The sequence below is a fragment of the Neophocaena asiaeorientalis genome, unplaced genomic scaffold (assembly GCF_003031525.2).
Source record: "Neophocaena asiaeorientalis asiaeorientalis breed wild unplaced genomic scaffold, Neophocaena_asiaeorientalis_V1.1 scaffold177, whole genome shotgun sequence".
Classification (NCBI taxonomy): domain Eukaryota; kingdom Metazoa; phylum Chordata; class Mammalia; order Artiodactyla; family Phocoenidae; genus Neophocaena; species Neophocaena asiaeorientalis.
Genome location: NW_020172779.1, coordinates 1,388,589 through 1,396,565, shown reverse-complemented (window position 1 = coordinate 1,396,565; position 7,977 = coordinate 1,388,589).

The window sequence follows — 7,977 nt, the reverse complement described above, 5'->3', positions numbered from 1 at the left end:
TATTAGGAGAGGGAGGTACGTAAAATTAACAATCTATCATGAAGAATTTTAACAAAATGCCTTTTATAAAGGATGTTTTTTTCTTTGAAAACAATTATAAACTTGATAATTAAGTGAGATGCAAATATGATTATATTTAAATAATGTTTTCCAATCTTCTTATTGCTTAAGACATTCCCTGGTAATAGACTGTAATTAAGGTGTTCTGACTCTATAAATATACATTCTGCTACTACTGGGTATTAACTGCTTTAAGAAGTTAAGGGCTTCTAATTTGTTAAAAGAGACAGTGCTTATACTGATTACCTCACGAAGTGACATAGGCGACAGACATTCTGCTGACACTCTTTGATTTACCCTGTACTTCTAGTACACAAACTGTTTAAGAGAGATGCTGACTTAAAGCAGAAAATTCAGTGACTTTTGAAAAAAGCGAAAACAAGAGAAATATAGTCAAAATGTTTGGTTGACTGCTTTTTAAAAAAGTCATATAATGACTGTGAATTTACCTGTTCAAGAAGTACATCTTGCCTCCCAATAGATACTGGCATCTTGATGTCAGTTTTCATTCAGAGTATGTATAGCGCCTACCCTGTGTGCTGTCCATGCTAGGAGCCTGGAGCCTAGCAGGGAAGAGTAGAATGAAGACCAACAGTTATATCACATTGCCTTTTACAGTCTCTTGTCTTATGCATTTAATTTGTATCTGCTTCTCTTTTCATTTCCTTTAAAAACTAACTTTGTAGAATAGACACGTTACACATGTTTTACAGGGATAAAGACAATACAGGTAAACTCAAAGAGGTTAAAACCTGGCTAGAACCACTCTTGATTGTGGTTTATATGCTTCTGTAATCCTTTGAGTGTGTGTGTGTAACTGTGTGTGTTTAAGCGTGTGCAGTTCTCTATTTATCCTATTCAACCTCGAAAAAGAAGCAGTTTTGCCAGGGGTTGTTTTTGGAAGTACAAGGAGATCTCTGCCCACAACTTTTTGCAAGCTCTATTACTTCAAACCTGTAACCTGAAATTTTCTGGCTAAAAATGCAGTGTGGCTTGTGCCTAAGGGTACCTTCTTGGCCTTAATACAGATTGTCAGGTCACCTTGTTTCATGCCCTGTGCTCACTCTTCAGATTTTCTGCTACAGTCTTAGAGGAATTGTTTTGAGTGGGCACAAAGAAGGCTGATCTCTGCCTAAAAGTGACCTGATTCTGGAGTGTTCCTACTTTAAAAACAAATTCCATCTGGATGTAGAAGAATGGGACACTTGAGTGGTGACCAGGAAGTAGTGCTGTGAAACAAAATTTTAGATGGATCTCTAGTACTTAAATCTGAGGTCTGCCAACTCTTCCTCTGTGTAGATCTGGCTTGAAATCTTTATTTCAAGGTGTGTTGTGTTGGGGTCTTCCTGGCCATTATTTTAACTACTGAATTCCATGGATCAGAATGTACTAGTTGGATCGTTACGGAGTTTCTGACCACGTTCTGAGTGAGTTCCCAGTGGGACTCTGAAGATCTGGAGATCATTTTGGAAGGCTTGTTCTTAAGTTACTTTGGAAAACTTCATAAAAGGCCGCAAGTCTAAGAACTGAAGAGTTAGAATGGAGTCAGGAGAAACAGGGCTAAAATAAAACACTAAATATGGGCAGGCAGTTCAGAAACAAACGGGTGTCAAGTAGCTAGGTTAGTTAGCTGATTAACTATTTTTGTCTTTTCAGTAAGCTTCAGAAGCTTATTCACTAAATTTCAGTAACTTCAGTAAGTCCACTCAACAAATATTTACTAAGTAGCACCTACTCATTTATGGGTACTGTAGTTGGTCATGAGACTATCAATATGAATGACCAAAGGAAAACACCGTCCAGGCAAGGATTTAAAGTTGGAAGCAGATACATAAATAACTCCCAATTTGAACTATAGAAAGATATAGTGACACATAAATGCTTAAATAATCTATATCATTAATGTCTTGCAAAGGTATGTCAGTAACCCCATCCTCTTATCTGAACTGGTAAGAAATCTCTGATGTTTTTTTAAAAAATTCACCCTTCTTTTATGATCAGAGTTGAAGCATAGTTGATTGTCTTTGAAATACATAACATTCTTCATTTTTCACTTTTCTTCAATGAACACTTCACACAAGGTCTAGTTCAGTTTTCCTAATCTCTTCTACTTGGAAACTTCAAGTGGGTTCCTGTTTTCTACAAGTGCTCCAGCCTCATCAGCTAGGATGCAAGATTCTGTCTTACTAACTTTGCAACCACATATTTTAGTAGTTCAGACTCTTCCCTTGGCATGTTTGTATTGGAGAGTAACCCTTTGTTTCTCTTACATCCTATTTTCTGCAGTGCTGTTTTCTCTTCCCCAGAGCTGTGCATTTCTTATACCTTCCTCAGGATCGTCTTCACTCTCATCTCCCTTAAATGTTTCCACTGCTCTTGACCACATTACATTCTTTTATTACGAGTGAAATGAATAGTGGAAATAATAATAATACTCATAAAAATAATAGCAGACATTTAGGACCTAACTGTTTGCCTCCAAAGGGATTTATTGTTTGCACTGCTGATTTTGGTGCATAACCCTGTCTCATCCTGTATTGTTACTGAGATGCTTACTGTGAACTTTCTTTCTTTGACAGAGGGAGCTCGTCTCTTAGAAAGCAATAATTTTCTCTTAAAACTTCTTCTCTTTTTGGTAATCAGCAACATTGTTTAAAATATACTATGTGCTCAATAAATTTAGACTGTATGAGTGAATTAATTGATTAGAAATTTTAGTATGAAATGCCTTGGCCCATAAGCAGAATGTATATATGATATTCAACATTGCTGTGGTACCTTATTTTCCAGACTGATGAACCAGAATCGTTTTTTAAACTATTAATATTCTGCATTCATGGCAGAGTAAACAGGAACTTTATTGAGAATTAAATGTGAATTAAATGAGAATTAAATATCAAGCTTTTGGGAAGAGATCAGTTTTCAATAGATTATACATATGCACATAACCATTAATATATTAACATATAAATGAACATAAATTCATTCAGAATATAATAGTCCTATTTCCAGGATTATACTTAATTGCTTATGATACGAAACTATAGGAGTAGTGGCACTATCTTATCATATGGTAAAAAAATTGCATTGAAGTCAGAGACAGTATTTTTCATATTAAATTATTTTTATCTCAGTAATGCTTTTTCCATAACATAATTATAGAGGAGATTTATCCATATCCCAGTAGTAAATACTTTGAATGAAGAGTTTATCTAAAGTTTTGTGAACATGGATGATAAATGAATTGTGTACTCTTTTCAGAAAAATAGGAATTTCCCACAGGATTTATGCTTTAATCCTTTATTTCACAGAATTGAAACTTTTAAGCAAACACCACTGAAACGGCTCTAACCCCTCGGAACCTCCTTCAGTCCCATTAAGAAGTCACATTCTCTCTTGAGGGAGAACCGCCTTTTCCGCTTGGTCTTTCTCCTGCCTGACTCCCTTAGTTCTCTGCTCTCGGCTGGCCAGCTTCTGCTCTTTCAGTTTGCACTCATTTTTCCCCCCAGGACCCTCTCTTGTTATACCAGATCTGGATCAGGCCACCTCTCTGTCCTGGTTTTCTTTTCTCTGGCTAGACTGGAAGCTCACGGAGGGCAGCCTCCCTGCTTGCCTCCTTCCCAGCTTCTTCTTAGCACCTAACTCGATGCCCGCAAAAACACAGGTTGAATGAACAAATGTCACGTTAATGTATTCTTGAGTATAAGTATCAGTAATCATAGCATATGGTCATTTTTGTCATAGTTGCACAAAAAAATAAGATTTAGTGCTAAACGGGTACTGAGGCCTGCAGATACACATGACCTGGGTTGCTGGGAAAAACATTCTAGTAGTCACTTGTTTGGGTAATCATTTGCAATTTTTTCATGAGAGTGAGGTGAAGGATGCACAAGGGGTTAAATTATGAGACGTTATTCTAAGTATAAGTTACTGAACCAGACTAAAGCGGTTCTCTTTCAAGCAATATTCTGGGTCATCAAAAAATATTCTTGAGTAGTGCTATCTTGTAACTTGTTAGCACTGTCCAAAGTATTTCCTGTATTCTTTCCGCCATTCATACTCTGAACTGTGGTCCTTACCTGCCGGAGTCCACCTCCTCTTTTAGCTCATTTGGACCATATTGATGATACTTTGTGAAGGAGAATTCCATGTTTGTTTTCATAAACCAGGGCAGGATATTTGGGGACCTACAGCCTGTTTTTTTTTTCCCTCCAGAATATGGTATACACTTAGTAGGCTACAATTTTCTTAGAGATTTCTGTCATGTCTCACTTGTAATGTGATTTGTTCTATTTTAACCTTAAAACAGGGCATTCTTAATATTATAATAAGGTTAAAAGGACTGTATGTCAATCTCATGATATGTTAACTTTTTCATGAAGTCATTTTGATAACAGCATTTTATTTTCTGAATAGAACCCTGATTTGTAGCCTAAATAACCAAGGCATCATTTGCAGGTATGAGATAATAGTAATATGACCAGATCCCAGTATTGTTTGTTCAGGTGAACTCTGCAGTAACCTTGATTTTGAATAACTCGGTAAAACTGTCATTGTGAAATGTCAGGTCACAAAAAGTTCAAAAGAATCATGGAAGCAGTTAATTTTAAATAATACAACATAGTGACACTGTTTTCTAGGCATTGTGCTGCTCCTTTCTCAAACAGCTTTTCCCATCCATACCTCAGCTTGTTTCCTGGAGTCAACAGGTAAATATATAGAGCATTAATGCTTTGACGTACAGGAAGCGTACAAAGCGGGGCCAGCCAACCAGTTCTTGTTCTGCTTCAACCAAAGGTTCTTAAGCTCATTTAGATGACTATATTCTCGGACTTTATGGTTCTCTTTGAGAAACCCCCTGAAATAGTCTTAAATTATCATATCACACACAAACCTGGAGCGATTTCCGTAGGATAAAATGTGATTGTATTATATGTCTGCTTGTACCTACAAAACAAATACTAAACGTCCCGGGAAATACATTTAAGAAATGCTGCGTTCGAGTTTCTCTGTTAACGTTTGTATGCTGCTTGTTCATTCCTTTTTGGAAGCCACGTGATAATAGAAGCCAAAGTCTTAAGAAAATATTAACCAGGTGGAAAGTTTAAAACTGATAGAATTTTACCTATTAACTTATCTTTTTTGTACAAGGTGAGAAACACCTATCATTGTTCGATGTGTGAGATGGAATACCTTATTACGTAGACTGAGAGCAGCTACCTTAGATCAAGGTAGAATCTGCTACACTTCATTTAAACAGGGCATTTATTCAGCCTTATAAAAATACTCAGGATTTCAATGTGTGGATTCTCTGAAAAAGCCACAGTGTTGTTTGATTGGCTGTTTTTCATTTATTCCAATCCAGTCTTCTCAGGTAAGCAGGTTACTTTAACCCCTTTTCAATTCCAGTTTTCCTGTTTGTTAAAATAGGGCGAATAGATTCCTCGCAGGTTTCAGTGAGGACTAAATGAGAAAATTATGTGAGCCAAGAAGCAAATGGCTGGTACATAATAGATACTCAACAAATATGTGTTCTCTTCCACCTTTCCTTAGCCTGTCTCTGTGGTCTTATGTGTGTCGTGTGTCCTAATGATACACTTAACAACTACAGATGTGTGTCTCTGCTTTGCACCTTTCTGACACCCCTCCACTACGACCAGAGTCCAAGACCAAGATCGCTCTCCTGTTTCCTTCGATATTATCTTTTCCTTTCTTGGGGTGTCTGTTGCTTTTTGCTCCTGTTTTTACCTCTGACCTCTTTTTAAACCTTTCACCCGTTCAAATCTCTTTTGCCCAGAACTCTTTAGGTTCTTCTCCCTTCATTTCTCTTTTGTTCTTTCTTCTACTACCTTGTTGCCTACTTGGCACATCTGGGCTCTTTGTGCCCTGCAACTTGGCTTGAATGGTCAATGACGACATTCCACTCCATTGGTTGGCTTGATTTGCCCATAAAAAATATCAGCTGACAGGATTCCTCTCAATATATTATGTACTCCGTGGTCCCTGCAGAGCAATTGCTATTTCACTGAAAAACCACACACACACACTTTAACTTTTTATCTGAAAAATGCATAAATCATAAATCTGTACTTCAGTGAGTTATTACAAAATAAATACACTTGTGTAACTGTCTCTCATGTCAACAGAGACATCGCTAGTGCCCTCCAAGCCCAGTTGTTGTGCCCCCTCCTCCTTTCCTTCCCACAGGGGTTAATCACTCTTCTGACTGCTCACACTTTAGACTGGTTTTGCTTGTTTTGAGGCTTTGCGTGCGTTAAAGCATAGCATTCGTAATGCATTAGAAGTATGCATTCTTTTATGTCTGACTTCTCAGTCAGCATCCCGTTTGTGAAATTCATCCATGTTGTAGTATGTAATTTGCTTATTTTTATTGCAGCATAATATTCTATTGTATGACCACACATTCCATTGTATGTTGCAACTTTTAAACCTGTTCTGTTGATGAACGCTTGAGTTGTTTCCAGTTTTGACAGTTCAAATAATGATGTTGTGAGCATTCTTGTGAATGCGTGTGTGTGTGTGTGCGTGCGTGCACGTGCGTGCAGTTGTGTGCATGCACACATTTTTAAATTGAACTTCTGGCTTTATGTCAGACCAGATGCTTTAAGTTGCTAGGAGTCTGATCCAGACGTTGTAGACTTTTCTGTATTCTTTTATGTTCCAGTCTGTTCCTTTAAAAGACAGACATTTATTTATTTTTATATATTATGCTATTAGTACAGAATATTTTGAATTTTGGAATGTTAGAGGTTACATGGTGAAAAATTTGTAAATAAAATTTATATATATAAATGCATGTAGTTATAGTAAATATTAATATATATTGTAAATACATTAAATACCATATGATATTCATATATAGAATAGAAATAATCATGCAGATATATGAACTTGTAAAATTCATTTTACTGACTATAGTAACATTATTATAGAATTATTACTATATAAAGTGTGCTTAATTTTTAATGAACCTTCCTTTATGTAATTCAGTTCACAAATATTTTCAGTATGTAAATTTATATAGACATATATAGGACCCAAATCAAACCAACATAGTTGTGTGAATCACAGTTTCAAAAAACAAATTTAATAATTCTTATTTCTCACAACTTATGCATTTATTGCTGTATGACTGTGGATCCAGAACTATGATATTTGATTTTTGTTCAGCTTAAATAATGTCAAAATTAATACTTTGAGTCTCTGTATGTCTTGATTTGATTTGCTATTAATTACATTAATGAGACAACTGTAGCAATATTCTAGTTTTGATTTTTGCAAGACTTTCTAATGTCCAGAGGTTCAGGCCTTCCTCGAAAAGATAAACACTAAGCAAAGATTTCTAAGTGTGCTAACATCCATCTGTCCAATAAGAACTTTTGTGAGTGTCTACTCTGGGTAGTAGGCTTGTCTCAGTGGGGAGGACCATGTTAGTATCATTGAACTTTTAAAAAACTTGTATGTCCCTAGCCCCATTATGCTACTATGTTTCCCTCTAATAATCATTATCATAGTGTGTCACTGTTAAGGATGAAGTGTGTTGTAGCCTCTGAGAATCGTTGATAACATATAAATATTTAAATATATAAATTCTTTTTTATCAATTTTTATTAAGTAGTCACATACATGAATGGATATATATTACTACTTTGAATTGACATTAATAATATTAATAATGGTATTTTCTGGTCTGGAGGACTTCACAGTCTAGGGAGGTAGCCTAAAGCATAAACTCATAATTACATTGTGCGTGGCAAGCACTTAAAAAGGAGGTGTGCATACATCGCCACAGATGATAGTAGAAAAGACTCAACTTTTGCTCAGGGGAATTGTAAAGACTTTGTAGAAGTGAATCCATTTAGGGACTTGAATAATTTCATAACCATAGTGATGTGC